Genomic DNA, 19,260 nt, shown 5'->3' with positions numbered 1-19,260 from the left:
TATGACCAGCACCTGTACAGGGCCTAACAAAGCAGCTGATGTTGCAAAAAGAGTTACAATGTTAACCAAGCAGAGGCCTCAAGTGCTGGAAGAGGTGGAAAAACTGTTGCTAGTGTGGTTGAATGAGAAGCAACTTGCAGGGAATAGTGTAAGCGAGCCGATCATATCCAAGAAAGCCAGGAAGATTCATGGTGATTTGTTGAAAAAAAATCCTTCTTTGAGTGGCGAAGGTGAGGAATTTAAAGCCAGCAGAGGACGGTTTGAAAAGTTTTGCAAGAGAAGTGGCATTTAATTTTTTTCCCTGTGCTTAAAAAAGTGTTTACAGCGAGCAGTTTGTAAGAGATTTAGCACAAACTCTTACAATGTTAGTTTTCTCTGTTGTTCAAGGTATTCTCAGTGTTATTGAATGTTTTTACATTTAGTTTACTATTACACTGTGCATTCTATGGTATAATTAACTATTTTTGTGCTTAAAAAAATATATATTTACATACAGTTCGTACAGTCTGGAACAGATTAATTATATTTACATACAATCTTATGGGGAAATTACGTTCGGGTTGCGACCAAATCGGGTCGCGTCCAGAGTTTTGGAACGAATTACGGTCGTGACCAGCAGTATCACTGTATATGTTTTAGGGTTTCATCCCCCTTGAAGGGCATGAGGGACATGGGTCACTAAAAACAGTATTTTTGAACTTTTAAAGCCACTGCCCAATTCTGAGACTATGAAGGCCTGAATTGAGTTTGGGGTCTGGCTGTCTGGGACAAGGCCTGTTTCTGAGACTTACCAGTAAAGACCCTGTTAGCTTTAGATTATTCTGTAATAAGTTCACCCCTTTTTGCCATTCTGTATCACTGTGCTCACAACAGTAGAGATTTTTTATAGTATGACAACTCCCCTATCCACTGGTCAAAAGTGATCAATTAACAGTGTAAGCAGTATGATGAGGATGCAAATTAAATGCTGTGGCCATTCCAGTCATCACATCTCAACTTAAAGGAATATGCCATGATAAAATGATATTGTTTTAATAGCTTACTTACCCTATATACTGTACTTCATTATGGTGACATGCAGAATGAAGAGAAAGAAGTTTATGATATTATACAAGTCAAAAATGTGAAAAACATCCAAGGAAAAAATAAAAATAGTGTCACATAATCCACATGTCAGTTATCCAGGCATATGTACAAAATGTGCAAAATTTTGCTAAAATATTGTTTAAGATATACTTCAAGAATAATGAACACACATTATAAATGGAAAACTAGAGCCTGGACATTTTTTTTTACATCATTTGCCATTGTACAGCATTATTCACTACTGTCTTCTCTAATATCATAAATGGTTTTCTCTCCATTCTGCATAAAAAGAAGATTTTACAGTTTTTTCTTAACCATCACTACAAGCTAAATGGAGTAAGTACCATATAAAAAATATAATTTCTGTGTGGAGTATTTCTTTAAGTAAGTACTTATTGGAGACTCCAGAGGGTTGTGTAAGGCAAGAGTTTTCAATACCATAATCTATAACGGAATTTCCCATTGACAGATGGTGTTGCATCATTCCAGCAGTTCCAGACACAATGCTAAGCTTAAGTAAAATTTTCCAGACAGTTAGTGATGGCCCAGTGCTCACTAACCACATATTTGTTTCCTTTATTTTGTAAGTTACCTGTAAGTAATCAGCAGCAGAGTGGGAAAATGGTTACAGTTGTTGTCTCATGGATCCAGCATCCAGAGTTTGAATCTCATGCCTTTTTACTTATTGCATGTGTAGTGTTTGCACAGTCTTACTCCAGCATCCCTATAAACATGTGCGTAAGGATGATTAGCAACTCTAAATTGATCCAGCTTTGAGTGTGGGTGTTGGTCTGCCCATAAGTGGGTTCTGAGATGGATTAATATGCCATATTCAAGTTTGATTCAAAATTTGTGCCTCATATTGCTGGCATAAGCTCCAATCTGAATTAAATTAAAGGTCAGAGAATGTTTTGTAATGTTATCTGTATACAGTGGCTACAACTAAACAGTTAAAGATGATTTAAATAAGACATCATTCTTAATTCAGAAAGGTACAAGGAACATGTATGGATTTAAATATCAAAGCCTCAGGTGATATTATCTAGTGGGTAGAAAGTCACATGCGTAAGTATAAATTATTTGAGTCTAGGAATTTAATCATACTTGGTGAAAAATGTTTTTCTCAGAAAAAGACTGACCAAGAAAATAAATACATTTTATATATGAAGCATGCATGCATTGTTGGGAGTTCAAAGAATCTAGCATTGCAGTGTTTGGCCCATTTTAAAAAGCATTTGAGTGCTAGTTCTGAATGTACGGTGAAAGGTGCATTACTTGTTTGAGCTATTATAACAAACAACATGTCTCAATCCTTTATCAAAGTATATAAATGCCTCCAGATTTCCCTAACAGATCAAATTTAAGGCACTCAAGCAGAAGGCAGATGGTCTAAAGGTAACAGTTTACCCTTTAACTTTCTAATTACCCTCTCCAGTCACCCACTAGCATTCATATGTGACAGATAGCAAAGCACAGGACATGAATAAGTTACAGCCTCATAAATAATGTAATCAGTACTAATCTCATTGAGAATACTAACCTCAGTGAACCTACCAAAGCACTTCTAATGAGGCACTTGGGTCTCTTAAAGCAGCCATACTTCATTTTGAAGCAGTGCATCTTGCAAACAGTGGAATAAATGTCTTGCATCTTTTATTCAGTTTGTTTTTGAGAAGGCTGATTATTGTTTGACCAGAATTTGAAAGTAAACTACGGTAATTCTTGACAGATCAGATTCACTTCACACTGTGATGAAAGGCCTTGAAATGATTTGTTTAATTCACAAATAGCAATGACCTTTTTAAGAGACTTATCATGACAAATTAATTGGTGCTTGGACAAGCTCATCCCTTAACACGACCTCCTTCAAAACACGAAACAGAGCTCTATTTATAACAGCCAAGTGCTGAAGTATGGATTCATCAGTCATTAAAATTAGCTGCGGGTGCAGAATCAATCTCTCCTTTAAGAGCTGGCTATAGTGCTTCGTTTACACTTCTGCCAAAGATCCTACACTGACAAATACGGCAATGCAGACCTGACAGTTGAAGAAACAGCCCATTAACGCAAGCACTAGAATAATACTTAGATCATAAAAAAGCACCTCATTGTCAATCATACCAGTCAAAAAAAAAAAAAAATCAGAGTTAGCAAAATGCCCTTTAAGTTTCTAAATTTGCAACATTTATACCAATGACAGATTCATTAGATAGAGATAGAGGCAATCCATAACACTCTGCGACAGGAAAAAAACTGTAGTGTTCTACTAGCACAATATCCTTAATTAAGTTACGGACATCTCAGTGGAGCCAAACTGGCATCTACAGGTTAAATATATTTTTCCCTTCATAAATTTCCAATTCCACCAAAACTGTTGAAACAAATACTGAAATTAGCTTCATCAAGCAGCAATCCATACAGCTTTGAAGACTTACAACATTATTCATGCCAGTCTGTTGCAGGGCACACTTAGGTACAGTTCTAGTGTCAACAGTTCACCTAACATGTATGAATTTATGACTCGGGAGGAAACAGAACTACCTGGAGAAACCCCACATGGACACAGGAAGTATGTGGAAAACTCCGTAAAGACCACAGAGTAGAAGCATTCTCTTACTACTACAAAGCAGCAACATTACTCACTATGGCACTGTGCAGCATGGGGTTTTCAGTGTCATAAATGTTACAAAAAAAAAAATCAGTTTGAAGGATTAAATATTCTGGACAACTTTACATTGAAAGAAAGCTACAGCTTGACAAATTTTCCTTTTTTAAACATTTTACTCAGGAACTGATTTGGAAAAACTGCCATTTAACATTATGCTATTTTTAGTTTACTTAGTACTTTTTTAATAAATAGAAAATACACCAGGCCAACAGAGCAATATAGTAGATATTATATAACCAGTGGCCAAACACATACATCTGAAGTCAATGGTCCTCATATACAGCTACCAGACCAACCTATGTAAGCTAGAGGTCTGCCTGGTGCTGATTTTTCAGCCCCACTCGTGACATAGTTTCATCTTGCTCCTGACAAAATTCCATGACATTTCTACTCGTGCCCACCCGCTTCCTCCCACACCAACCTAAGGTTCCATTCCGCTCCCGACTGCATTCCCACTTTTTCCTTTAAAAGGCACTTGAATATGGCTCATAGCCTAAGTGGATTCTTAAAACATCAGAATCTATGAGAGGTAAAAACATTTCACAGATGTGAGTAAATCTGCTTTAAACAGTAAAGGAATCAGTAAAGAAATGCTGCAACAGGGGATGAAGCTGATCACTTCTAACCATTAAGGTGTGATAAGCATGGATGCTCCCTTCAAGCTGGATGAGTGCACCAAATACAAGTCAAGAAAAAGTACCTCATACTATTACAAAACTCACAAAAAATTATTTAAACACTCACAATAAAATTATTATGCATTATTATACCTGCCTAATTCAGTTCAGGGTCCTTAGGGATGCCTGTCCTGGCAGTAACAAGGCGAAAGCCATCCTTGGATGGAGCACCAGTTAATAGCTGAGAATATTTACGTACATATCCATACTCATTCATATTAGGCACATTTCAAAGTTTTCAGTTTATAGTACATCTAAGAGACACAGCTTTAGGTTGTGACTTCAAATCATATGTTTAAGGAAATCCCATCCTTTCTAAGGGCAATGAGCTGGTCAACAAGGTCCAAGGCCAGGACAGAATCCACATTGCTCCTTCTGGATCTGAATTTTAACTATCTGGTAGAGTCTTCAATCTAGTACTTCCGCTAAAGTTTTCCAAAGAAAACTATGGAGTATGATTCCTTAGAAATTAGAACACACTGTCTGGCCCACACATTCAAAAAAAACCTTATCCAAGAAACTGTCCCTGACTTCCAAGAAGCGCTGAAGAAGTTTGTTAGCCAAAACACCCCCACAATATCCAGTGCTTTCAGCATTTCTTGTCATATTTCATTCCACCACTATGACCTTACTACTACAGGGGATTTTAAATCACCACAGTAACCTCTACTGTATCACTGAGATGGATCCAGCAAAAAACAATGCATCTAACATTGCCTACATCGTGAAGGCCATATCCATTGGGTTGAGGAGTTCCACTAAGTGCTCTATGGACCTTTTTACTATATCCCAAATTAAGACCAAAGTTTTCACATCTTTGCAGACAGCAAATGAGGTAAGGTGTCAAAAGGTTTGTAAAGTCATTCTTTGTGGACTCACCAAATTAAACCCACATACAGGCCTTTGCTTCAGCTATTGCTGCAACAGCTGCTTTTCAGGAATGCAGCAACTCTCAGTCAAATGTGGAGTCCCTCATGTTAAAATTGCATAAAAGCCCTCTTTCTTTAAATTGACAACTTCCCTTACAGCTGTTGTCTACCAATGGAACCTACAGCTGCACCAGACACCAACAACCTTTTGGATATAGCTAATTACAGCTGCCTGGCTCCACTAAAAAATTTATTCTTGTTTGATGTTGTAGTCTATGAATAGTACTATGTAAAATAATTAGGAATTGATCAAAGTTGAAATTCATCGTAGAACAACATGACCAAATTTATTATTAAAAAAACTGAACTAATACATTTTCAATGCAAAACTGAAGCATTTCTGGGTCAGAAAACAGGAAATGTTGTTAAACTAAAGGATGATAAAATTGATACCATTTAGGACAACAATTTTATTAGTTAAAACAGATAAACCTTAGGGATACAGCTGTTATGTGGACGGAAATATTTTGTTCTTATTATGTTAGTTTAAAACAATGACTGCAGGAAAAGAATATCTAAAAGTTCCAGGAAACCACAAGCGTTACATTGATTTATTTGGTATTTATTCATCTTCTTCAGGGCTGCTTATATAAAATTGCCATTACGTATTTCTATTACTATTCAAAATTCAAGGTTAACACCATATACACACACACAAACGCAAACTATCCCTAGTGGGTTGGAGTGGTCTTCTACTACCCATTCTTTTCATACACTGGAATAAGTTTTCTACGTAATCCTACCAAGGATTAAACACATAAAAATAAACTAGGATATCCTTACAGCTATGTATGGCTCATGGATAACACTTTAAATTTCATAAATTTGAATCTCATACATATATTTCCTAGCAGTGTACAGTACAAAGCTTAGCAACAGGCAGAAATGGATGCAGTGAATATGCATATAGTAATAAACACACAGCAGAAACTCAAATTTGGACATTGTCATGGCTGTCCATCGATTGGACGATGCTGTCCAGTCATTTATCCATTTTTGCCAATCCCCCTCCTGTGTGTGCGCTGGTGGGAGAGCAGGCCAATTTGGGAAAGACAGACCTGGGGGCACAACGGGAAAGGGAATTCAACTTAACCTGCACAACCCAACTTGTACAGTATACCCCCATTCAGTAACCATACTCAAGGAGCTATCAATGGGCAGCGCAGTAACCACAGGGGTTTGAGTTTAAGCTCTGCCCATAGAAGAAATCCTGTGTCAGAAACTGAAGTACTCTTTGGATTATGGACTCCAAAATGAGAATCAGCAGATTAGTTTAGATGAGGCAGGATGTGTGGTCTGAAGAAAATGAGGGATGATCATGAGCTGTAGCATGTTGGGATGTGCAGAAAGATTAACAGAGTTTCTATAATAAAGGTGAAGGACCGCAGACAAGAAGTTACTGATTTGTCTTTCATTAACATTTTTACTAAAAATAAAAATCCTTAATTGTCTATAGCCCAAAAATACTTTTGCTCACAATCCTACTAAATGGTTCTATTCAATAAGGGCGCGCACAAAAAGGCGACCTTCAAAAGGGCGACCTCAATTGGGCGCGGAGAATAAAAGCGCACATAAATAAAAGCGATCTTCAAAAGGGCGACCTCAATTGAGCGCCGAATAAAGGCGCGCATAAATAAAGGCGAGCTTCAAAAGGACGACCTCAATTGAGCGCCGAATACATGCGCGAGCAAATAAAGGAGCCCTTCAAAAGGATGACCTTAAATTAATTGTCCTTGATTATGGTAATAGACCGCATCTTGAATATCTACGTGGCATTGCACATAATCTACAGCTTCAAATGTAACTTGCTTTCACCTTTTTATACATTCAGTCATTGCCTTAATCTAATTTTCTGTAATTTTGAAAACAACGAAATATAGAGAGCTTTAGAAATAGTTCGTTAGAAGTTCATGCATTAATTAATTGGATGTTTTAATATTCTTGCTTTCACCTTTTTATACGTTCAATCATTGCCTTTAACTAATAAATTTTCTGTAATAATTTTGTTGCGTTTGCCTTTATTCGCTGCGCCCAATTGACGTCACCCTTTTGAAGCACTCCTTTATTTATGCGCGCAGTTATTCGGCGCTCAATTGAGGTCATCCTTTTGAAGCTCGCCTTTATTTACGCGCGCCTTTATTCGGTGCTCAATTGAGGTCGCCCTTTTGAAGATCGCTTTTATTTATGTGCGCTTTTATTCGCCGCGCCCAATTGAGGTTGCCCTTTTGAAGGTCGCCTTTATGTGCGCGCCCTTATTGACGGATACCTTACTAAATACCGGTAGACTTTGATATGACAAGTTGTTAAACCTACCCTCGGTACACTGCACTTCAGTATTTTATTTTGAGTCTTTCATTTCTACAAATAGTTCATATTCTGGTGATGCAGCAATCAAGGCTACTGTCTCAAAGCCCAAGGGTCGAGGTTTTGATTGTCGTGCAGGCCATTGTCAATATGTGTTTTCGGGTTCTCTCTGTGTTTTTCTCTCTGCATTTGACCTTTTTGCTAAGGAGAGAGAGCGAGCACCCTAACCTGGCCTAGTGTGGGTGATGGTGGGTGTGACTGGCAGAGTCAATCTTAGCTTACCTATAATGCGGTCAGGATTGATTTTGTTAATAGACTCCTCACAAACCTGTGTTGGAAGAAAACCGGTTTGAAAAATGGATGGATGGATTCCATATTTCTTCCAACTCTCCTGGTCAGTGTCTTGAGGACCCAAAATATTATTTACTTTGCAGAAAAAAAAAATCAAAACTTAAATGCTGTATTATGGGCAACACTTTGAAAAACATTTACAAATCAGCAGCACAGAACACATAAAGCAGCATGTGGGAATTTTCATTGGGCAATCAAGCCACTCTATAAACTTTATTATTTTGAAAGCAGCAATGCAGAAAACCAAAAACAGAACTTAGGTTGACTTGACACAGTGAAGTATATAATTTACTGTGCAACAGGATGTTGAAACTAAACTGTGAAAACAAAAGGGCATTCTAATAGCAATTTCTGGAATGTATGAATATACAAAATGATATTTTTGGATAAAGCAAAGCAAGTGGGGAACACATGGAAAGCAGAAAGTATTAAAAAAAAACAAAAGAAAACAAACCAGTTAACTTTCTGCAACTTCTTACACAGGACTGGATCCTGTCTATTGAGGATTGACTGCTACAAAGAACAACAAATAAGCACTCTATTTTCCACCTTGTCCATCTCTTGTCCATCTGGCCTCTGTGCTGCTTGGCATTTGGGCACTTGTACCAGACCTGTTGTTGAGTCCGTACTTAATGTGTCTTTGGGCTCAGGGCAGCTTTGAGCCCTACTCAGTACTTAGACATGATGTGTTAACAGGTTACTGTGAACTGGTAACTTCTACTGGGTCTCAAAGCAACAGATTTATTCCCTGGCTTAAGTATATTTTCTTTTTTACTGCTGTTTTTGAATTTTTATTTTCCATGTGTTTTTTATGTATTTTTTGTTGATATTACTTGTAAATATAGTGTAATTGTTATGTGTTGTTTAAATTGCCTTTAAGTTATATTCCTTGTTTTGTGTGGTTGGAGCCCTAAAAGATGGGGCCATCATGGCATCACCACTGAGTGACCACACTGCACCACTATAGTCAGACGGAGGAAATCAGTCTCTCAGTGGTTTATTGACAGTAGCTGGAGTTCAGGATTTGCGCATATAGTTATTGGATGTTTCTGGTCATTAGATTTCTTGCTTGTCTGTCTTTAAAGTTTGTAATTCATGGATTACGGACTGATTTTTGTTTGCCTTGGGTTCGCTTTTCAGGCATACAGTTTTGACCAATTTTTTGCCGTTTTCCCTGCCTTGCCTTTTATTGTGCTTGTTTTTTGTTAATATACGTTGTGACGGATGGCTGGCAGTTTATCCCAGCCAACACCCCCAGGTCGCTAGATGGAGTCCTCCCTGCAACATGGAGGTGCCCCGATTTCCCGCAGGGCATCATGGACAATGGAGTTTGGCTTCACAGCCCTGTTGGATACCGTGGGGGCCGCCAGGGGACGCTGCAGGGAGGCACAGGGATTTATATTTTCCTTATAGCCCAGAAGTATTCCCTAGTCACGGGGACGGAAGAAATTAAGTACATCCGGGCTGAAGAAAAAGAAGAGTTTTCATCTGACCCGGAAGTGCTATAGAATCACATGGACTGAAGGACAGAAGCACTTCCGGGTCGAGCACTATAACAAGGACTGTGGAAAACCCAGCAGACTGAGCCGAAGTTGGGAGGGAGTGTTACAGAGCTGCTGGGAGGAGAGGAGGATTGATTATTGTTGATTTATTGTTAATGTATTGATTATTGAGTATTGTGGAGGTGCTTTGTGCACAGTATTGCAGAAATTAAATTCATTTCTAATACATTTACCTGGTGTCTGGACGTGTTGTCTGCGGGTTTGGAGGAGCGACAGCGCCCCCTATTGTCACAATGTAAATTCTTCATTGTCCCCTAAGCCAGAGGTTTTTACAGTTTCCTCTCCCTTGAAGGGCATTTTTTTATTTTTGAACTTTAAATGCCTGAGGCCCCTTTTCTGTCTGAGCATGCCTTTAAGCTTGATTTTTCAAGTTTGGAGTCAGGCTACCTGAGGTGAAACCTGTTTCTGAGTTCCAGTCTAGGTTTGTGCAGGTTTGGGATTTTTTTTTTTTTTTGAGGCCTGCACCACTTTACTCCATCTTGCATGTTGCAAATCATGACAATTGATATGCACACATATTTTCATTTTGCTAATGCTTACTGATTCCTTAAACAGACATTGTTTAGCAGAATGTTTAAATTCATCTTGTACAGAAGTAATGTGATGGACGAGGTAAGGAAATAAAAGAAGAGCATTTCTTTCTAGCAGTAGTTCAAAATTGTGCCTTAAATCCTTTGTGGAAGCCCTTTGAGTCAACTCTTTTGATATTTGCATCTTTAAGTTACTAAAAGTATGTTAGGACTTTCAACTACATAAGTTTTTAATTCTGTCTTTAACTGTTGCACTTTGAAAATGTGTCTGTTTTGACTTACTGTCATTCAGATCAGCTGCTTGTCCCTGACTCTGCCTTTGTTTTTGCCTACAATGCATCCATCTACTCAAATCTAGTCGAGGTCAGACTCACAGTTATCAATAATGTGTTAGTAATTTCAGATTTCTGTTTAATGGCCTCTTTATAAATTTAATGTTATGGTGGTATCAGTATCAGAGAAATTCTGTAATATCACTGTTTCTTAGACAAGGCCATTTTGTGTTGTTGCTTGTATTGGCGTCACCATTTTGGGTGTCTGGCCGCTATGATGCTAAATGTTTGTTAGACACATATATGGCATGTGCCATTTGACCCATGATCAATGACATCATAACAGCAATGTTATATAAGATGAACCATCCAAGCTTTATTGAAATACAAAAAAAAATCAACACTATTTTAGCTAGAATCTTTCTGAGCTTTTATGAATACCAGACAGACCAAGATAATAAATATAATGAATGACATCATAACAGCAATGTTGGTTTTCATCCAAGATACTTTATTTTATTCCCAGCTCACAAAAACTTTCATATTTTATTAATTAGTGACTCTAAACTGTCCGGATGCAATTGTGTGTGAGTGTGCACTTAAGTGTGCCATACTATGGGCTGAAAACCCATCTAGGACTGGCTTCTACCTTGTGCCCCACACTGCCAGGATAGATTCTATCTCCTCTTTACCCTGAATTGCAATAAGCAAGTTCAGAAAATTGATGGATGGGTGGACAGATGGATGGATTGGGGAAGTAAAAATCACCAAGATATCCTCAATAAGCCTACCACGCACAAATCAAGTGTTATGTTGAATCATCAATAAAATTAATCTCCTCTAATATACATAAGATACTGCATTTTAAAGTGAGCCATTTTATTTATTTTGTTATATTTCTGATTTTGATCTATCAGATGCACCACTAAATATAGCAGAGACACAGAAAAAAGGCATGGTGTTGCAGTGTCAAAAATTAATTCCTGTTTGAAAATTCATCATGCTCTGAATCACGCACTGTGTATTGCACAACTCTACATCTACAAACCAACTAATAACAAAGGAACGATTTTTATTTTACAAAGTTTCCTTTTCTTTATGTTCAAAACAGTAAAATAACATAGGAATGGTCTCTACTCTAGCAGTTATGTCAAGTAGTTAGATTTTAAGCACTAATTCACTAATAAGCTAAGAATGTTTGTGCCTGGACAGTACCTGGATGGGAGGACCATCTAGGAAAATTTTGAGCTGATAATGGATAAGGTGTGAGTGATGCCATCAGAGGGTGTTTACCCTTTGGTCTGTGTGTGGATAAGAAGTGCAGCAACAGGGACACTATCCCGTAAAAATTGGCACACTCCTTCAGATGAGATTTAAAACCATGGTCCCAACTCTCTGTGGTCATTAATGAGCCCTAAGCATCTTTTCAAAAGAGAAGGGTGTTACCCAGATTTTCTGACTAAATTGCCCACTTCAGATTGGTCATTCTAGTCCCCTAATCACCCCCTGTACCTTATTGGCTAGCTCTCACACCTCTTCACCACCTAATAGCTAATGTTTGCTAAGCATATGGTTGCACAAATGGCAGCTGTCAAATCATCCAGGTGGATGATTAACACTGATTTCACCTTAATGTCCATGTACTGTAAATGCCTTCTGCAGATTAGAAAAGTGTTATATAAATGTAATTAATGAATAAGTTAAGTAATATACTGTATGTAATGTAATGTACATACATGTAACATTCAGTCTCTACTCTTCTTTTCTTCTGCATGTGAATTTACTTTACTCTTTTATTATTATCATCAAAAGTGCAACCCAGAATGTATAGTGTCTATATTACATTTTGTTGCTGTACAATATATGCTATAATCAGTGTATTTAATTTGGCTTTTTTGACACTGAACAACAGAAAAAGACTCTAAGGTCAAAGTGAAAACAGATCTGAGCAAATTGGTCTAAATTAATTACAGATATAAAACAAAATGATCAACTGCATATGATCAATATAACACAACTAAATTGAAGATGTGAGTTCCAAAATCTGCTAATTACACCTTTTGGTAAAATTTAGTGAACATGTGATTGTGACTTTTCATGCAGTTGATCATGCACCGAAAATATGTTTGAGCTTCAAAACCTGTTAATTGCAACAGTGTAGCGCTATAGTTTTAGGGATTTAGTTTCAAAATCTGCTTACGGACCCAGATTTTCCTATTTATCTCCGAAATGTATCTTTTATACTTAGCTGATTTTGGAACTGAGCTCTTCAATTATCAATAGTGCAGCCAATTGGTTTTAGAAGTTACATAATTAGTGCAATGAAGTTCACCTGTTAGTAGTCAAGGGGTTTTATTTGTCTGTAGTATAAATGCCCACAAAGTGGAAGATCAAACTTACGGTGAGTCAGTATTGTAGTCTAATCTACACAATAATGTAACTCCACAACAAGGTGACTGAAAAGCACAAGTTAGGGAATGAAGACGAGAAGAACACGCTCCCAAATATCCTGTGGGAGACCAGTTAATTCAATAAATGAAAAACAGAAAAAGTATGCTACAGCTGTACATCTGCCTAGAACAGGCCGTCCACAAAAACTAAAGAAGGCAACTCTGATGGAGTTATAAGCTACAGTTGCTCAAAATGGAGAGACTACATACAATAACTGTGTATGTCAAAGCTTTATGGGAGAATATCAAAGAGAAAAAACACACCTGATATCTTGGCTAGAGTCTGACAAAAAGCACATTGGAGATTCAGCTGGAAGAAGGTTCTGTGGTCTGAAGAGACAAACATTGAGCTTTTAGGCCATAGGACTAAACACTGTGTTTGATCACTGCACATTATCAAAAACATATTGTTTTCCTCCATGATGCATTTTGGTGACAGCATTATGCTGTGGGGATGCTTCTCTACAGCAGTCCCTAGAAGGCTTGTGAGGATAAAATGAGAGCAGCAAAATACACGGAGAGCCTGGAGGAAAACCTGATACAGTCTACAAAAATCTAGAGCTTTGGGAGAAAATTTGTTTTCCAGCAAGATAGCGAATCCAAGTATAAAGCTTAAGCGACACAAGAATGGCACTAAAAACAAGTTAATGCCCTGGAGAGAGAATGGAGAATTTGTGGCTGGATTAAAAAAGGCTGTTTACTCGCATATCCCCGTGCAACCTGACAGAGCTTGAGCAATTTTGCAAAGAATTATTAGGAAAAAATACAGTGTCCAAATGTGCTAAGCTGACAGACACTTATCTACACAGACTCCTGGCTAGCACGGCTCACAAAGGTGCATCTACTAAATAGTGACTTGCAGAGGGAGATTTAGATAGATAGATAGATAGATAGATAGATAGATAGATAGATAGATAGATAGATAGATAGATAGATAGATAGATAGATAGATAGATAGATAGATAGATAGATAGATAGATAGATAGATAGATAGATAGATAGATAGATAGATAGATAGATAGATAGATACTTTATTAATCCCAAAGGGAAATATTTAGGCAGTTGATTTAGACTACTTTGCAGAGATCAGTTTACACTTTGACATTAATGAGTCTTTTTCTGTTGATCAATGACAAAAAAGACAAATCCAATGTGATTTAATATTGTCTCTATTATATTAAAAAAATCCTGCAACAAGACAAGACTTTTTGGAAGATTTTTTCAAGTCCCACGAATCGAGACTTTAGCCATGAGATGTTTTCAAGTCACACCCTCCTCTCAAACATATTCAACCACACACACGGTCCTCTCACCTCTCATTCATGTGAATGCTTTTGACAGACAAAGTTCTTGCTCTCTCAGCTCTTGTAAATTTTAATGTTTTCCTCACTTTAAGTTCCCAATTAAAGAAGATGTATTACGTCCAAATCTTATTGAAGAATTTCATCACAAAAGGTTATCAACAGTAAAAATGAGTACATGGGCAATCCTAGCACCAAGAAACGATGAAGTCAAACGAATTAACGCCAAAATTGTTGATTGGCTATACAGCAAATTGGTTAAATGCACATCAATAGACTATGCTGAAACAGTTGGTGGTGATCATGAGGAAGATGAAAACATCAACTTACAATATCCCGTAGAATAACTACAACCGTTAACATCATCCGGTCTTCCACCGCACAACTTACTGTAGAAAGAGGGAAGTATCCTAGAAAGGTAATGTAGTACATCTTTAGGGGATAACATTAGACAACAAAGGAGATCTTGATATTCCATTCGTTTAAAACATTAACAGTTTCCCGTTAGAATAGCTTTTGCAAAGACAATTTACAAATCTCAGAGCCAAACATTCGAAAAAGTCATTTTATTTAATAGAGAAAAAGAAACAAAATTCAATCACAGGCAGTTATATGTTGCATTGTCACAATGAAAGTCCAAACACAGAATCACAATTCAATGCGATACTGACGAAAATTTAATTCAAAAAATTGTTTTTACTGAAGTTTTACAGTAAAAGTGTAAGTTTAAAAAGTTTTTGTGTGTTAATTTCAAAGCCAAACAGAACAAAATCGTATTACACAACGAAAAACTCTAACGCAACATGAAACATAATTTACTTATAAATTATTACGTTTTACTGTTTTTTAATATGGTTAATTACTCACTGTAATGTAAAATAGTTAGTAAATTGTCCATTCACATTCCCATATGTGAGCCGCAGAACTGCAAATAGGCTAGTGCATAGCGCAGGCACAGGGGTTGGCGAGCAAAGCAAGCAGGGGGCAAATTCCCTAGTATAATAAAAAGTGAACACTTCTAAGGGGGTGAATACTTTTTATAGGCACTTTATATCACTGACCTGTCGAACATTAATGAATGTGCAATATAAAAATGGTGTATGGGGGGGGTATATACACCCAAAGTTATTCCAAACCACACTTCTCTAGCATAGCACATATTTTCTGTTGAGAAGGAACTTCTGTTGAGCCCAATTAAACCATCATATCCAGTGCAGGATCATTATATATCAAAGTGAGGACACAGCGTGAAGAGAGATAGGAAAAGGTTCGTCTTATCTTCACGAAGAGCAAAAATCCAATATCACGCTTATAAACCAAAACATTGTACAAAAGGGGTACAATCCTACCTTAACTGTATATTGAAATGAGCACTGAAACCACTGTCACTATTTATCAAACAACTGCAAAAAATGTTTATAGAGCACTGTCACTAAAATCACCCCTGGGGCTCTTTTTTGATCACTCAGAGGTGGAGCAAGTGAGGCAAGATAAAGAGCTGCTGCAAAGAAAAGCAGCATCAGAGCTAAGAAAGCCAGCTAAGAGATATAGTAGCAACCCATGTCGGTGTCTCACCTCTGCCGTCTCAGCAGGGACTACTTGTGCTAGCGTAGGCGTGTGGGCCTGACTGATTTCTCACCGATGACAGCCGGGACATATAAGACAGATTAGCTGACGCTTAGTAATGAAAAGTTGGGCAGGTGAGTAAACCATACAACTGGTAAACAATGGTTCAATACAGAAAAAGCACCAAAATTTTTGAAAATGTTATTACTGAGTAGCGCACACAGGGGTTTAGTGAAATGTTTTATTTAATATCTCCAAACACCCTTAATCTAAATGATATTTAAGGGGGCTAAGATCTAACTCAGTAGTGACGGGCGCCTGAAGGGAATCTTCTCTGAGTGAAATACCACCAGCATACAGTATACACATTAACACTGTCTCACCTCTAGAGAAGCCTGTTTAAAACCTGTGTGTCTTCATCCACATAATTAATTCTTTGCTGCCTTAGTTTATTCACCACACACAGATTTTTCTAAATAAATATAACATGTCTGAGATTTCTGTAACTCTAGACAGGGAGAAACAGCAGGGGGTGCTCTCCCATTAGCAACAGAAATAGAAAACAATAAAATCTGACAATCACAGTACAGTTATTAAACACAAAGAGCATCACCTACAAAAATTACAATCAATAATCAAAGCACACAAAACATGTTTAGACCTACTTCTGATAAAAGTAATTCTAAATATAACAAATCACTATGCCTGGATTTCTCTTTAAGCAGGCAGACATGCGTATTGTTAATGTTATGCCTTAGCCAGAATTTTAGCCCTGGTTCAAGTTTATTCTTTGTTCATTTAATGGTTTTGTTGTCTTTCAAATATCGTTTGCCATTTTAAGTTCTTATGTTTATAATTTTGATTTGTCTTTTTTGTTTTATGTCAAATGATGCTTTCCTTCTGCGGTGGGTTGGCACCCTGCCCAGGATTGTTTCCTGCCTTGTGCCCTGTGTTAGCTGGGATTGGCTCCAGCAGACCCCCGTGACCCTGTGTTCGGATTCAGCGGGTTGGAAAATGGATGGATGGATGGATGCTTTCCTTTGATTATGTTTTGTTTAATTTGTACTTTTATGTTTTCTTATGGGCGGCAGGGTGGCGCAGTGGGTAGTGCTGCTGCCTCGCAGTTGAGAGACCTGGGGACCCGGGTTCGCTTCCCGGGTCCTGCCTGCGTGGAGTTTGCATGTTCTCCCCGTGTCTGCGTGGGTTTCCTCCGGGCGCTCCGGTTTCCTCCCACAGTCCAAAGACATGCAGGTTAGGTGGATTGGCGATTCTAAATTGGCCCTAGTGTGTGCTTGGTGTGTGGGTGTGTTTGTGTGTGTCCTGCGGTGGGTTGGCACCCTGCCCAGGATTGGTTCCCTGCCTTGTGCCCTGTGTTGGTTGGGATTGGCTCCAGCGGACCCCCGTGACCCTGTGTTCGGATTCAGCGGGTTGGAAAATGGATGGATGGATGGATGTTTTCTTATATTCCTTATGTTTTAAGATGAAACTCGAAAAGGCAAGGCCACCCAGACGTCACAGCTGTGGCCCACACTCAGCCTATATATTGTGAGGTCGAGTAGTGGACCCTTCAGTTGTTCATTAATGTTCAACAAGTGAATTATTTATTGATTTTCTAGTTTCTAGATGTATTGCTGGGCAGCACGGTGCCGCAGTGGTAGCGCTGCTGCCTCGCAGTTAGGAGACCCGGGTTCACTTCCCGGGTCCTCCCTGCATGGAGTTTGCATGTTCTCCCCATTTCTGCGTGGGTTTCCTCCGGGCTCTCCGGTTTCCTCCCACAGTCCAAAGACATGCTGGTTAGGTGGATTGGCGATTCTGAAATTGGCCCTAGTGTGTGCTTGGTGTGTGGGTGTGTTTGTGTGTGTCCTGCGGTGGGTTGGCACCCTGCCCGGGATTGGTTCCTTCCTTGTGCCCTGTGTTGGCTGTGATTGGCTCCAGCAGACCCCCATGACCCTGTGTTCGGATTCAGCAGGTTGGAAAATGGATGGATAGATGTATTGCTTCTCTCTTTATGGTTTTGGTTTACTGTGGGTTGCCCTTTTCATGGTCTGCGGTTTACAGTCTCCTTTAACTAGACAGGCATTGTTTTATGTATTTTGGAAATTTAAAGTATATTTTCAGCATTCTGAACTTTAAAAGCCAGCTCTAAGATAAAAACTGTAGTCCTGTGAGACGATGAAATTGTTATCCCAAAATTGTTAAGAAAAAAAAACCAGTAGCAGTTGCTACCTTTGATAAAATGTTGCTTTTATCGATGCTCATTTAAACTTTGTGAGTGCTGATGAAATTGTCTGGTGCAGTGCACTGGGTGATGAGAGTTGTGGTCCCCTCTTTGACATTTGCACAAGGCTATAGGTAAGATGGGGAGATTCCAAATTATTAAAAACATGTCTTACGGGATCAGTTGCACGAAATGGACTACACTCACAGGCACAATGCATGGTAAGCATTTGCTAAATACGTCTTCTTTGAGCTTTGCCAAAATTTCCTCCTTTCATTTTGCTTCTGCGGACGTCTTTCATTTGTATAAACTGGCACACATCATTTCTCCATGCAATCTCCATCAGCACTGTAGTGAAAAGTGTACATGGTGCTTTAAAATATCTCACTCACTACAGCATTATTAACAATCAGTAATGGTGCGCTGCACGATAATGTGCAGTGAATCCACTTGACTTGAGCATTCATAGTTTTCATCCTCTTTCTCTGTACATTTAGCATTCGCTTGCTCAGCAAGTGATGCACTTGCTGTTTCCTGAGCAGCTCTTTTCTCCACCCTAGCGGTCCACTCCCTTTCTTCTTTCATTGGCATCTTTTCGTGTTAAAACTGATTAAGTCAGTGTTTGTGTTGCAATTACTTTATACGTTTTCTTTAATTTTTAACTTAAGATGGCACTTAAGTCTACAATCTGCCTCAAGAATGATTTAAGATATGAAGAGGTAGGGGAAGAGATGGGGAAGGTGGTAGGGATGAGAACGGTGTCCGTACACATGTGCCGCAAGACTGTCCTTCTGGCCGCTGCCGAGAGTTGATTCTACAATAAATAAAATAAAAATAAAAAGAGGAATAACCTTGGAGGTCAATCATCACCCCGAAAGCGGATAGCAGACATCACATAGTATGTGTACCAAATTTCAGGTCAATAGTTTAAACGGTTTGCGAGCTACAGGTGATTTAAAATCCTGGACAGACAATTGGACAGCCATGGTAGCGTATTATATATAAAGATAGATTAACAAATAAAAAAAAAAAAAACCTTGCGTCAGGTAATTATGTCTTTTCTACAACGCCTCCAAATTTCAATCTAACCCATCAAGACGTTTTTGAGAATGTGGGGTATTTTATTTTTGTATTGTGGAGTTTTTTTACCCCCAAACATTGACATATCAAAGTGTCTTTTTCTTAGAGGATAATTAGTGCTGTTTTTTGTATTTTTGTATATCACAATTAAAGTTCTCATATTGGTTTATCTTATATATAAAAGTCTACTCGTGGAAGTGTGTGTGTCTGTCCGGCCCAGAAGTGAGAAGTGTAGTCGGGATAAGGTCTCCACCTCCAAGGAAACA

General features: G+C 38.3%; 1 protein-coding gene across 3 annotated transcripts in view; it reads right to left on the bottom strand.

Moving 5' to 3' along the window:
* The window catches only part of znf438 (zinc finger protein 438), a 164,824-nt gene that overhangs the window by 72,286 nt on the left and 73,278 nt on the right, over positions 1–19,260 (bottom strand). Inside the window, exon 1 of one of the 3 annotated variants that reach the window (XM_051928969.1) lies at positions 14,461–14,486. The exons of the other annotated variants lie outside the window; for them this stretch is intronic. The gene's annotated coding sequence lies outside the window, so the exon portion shown is untranslated. Of the gene's footprint in view, positions 1–14,460; positions 14,487–19,260 lie in introns of those variants that run through there. 3 annotated transcript variants of the gene reach the window in all.

Source organism: Erpetoichthys calabaricus, chromosome 6 (genome assembly GCF_900747795.2).
Source record: "Erpetoichthys calabaricus chromosome 6, fErpCal1.3, whole genome shotgun sequence".
NCBI classification, from domain to species: Eukaryota; Metazoa; Chordata; class Cladistia; order Polypteriformes; family Polypteridae; genus Erpetoichthys; species Erpetoichthys calabaricus.
Note: the sequence above shows the minus strand (reverse complement) of the source record. Positions and strands in the feature narration are given on the sequence as shown.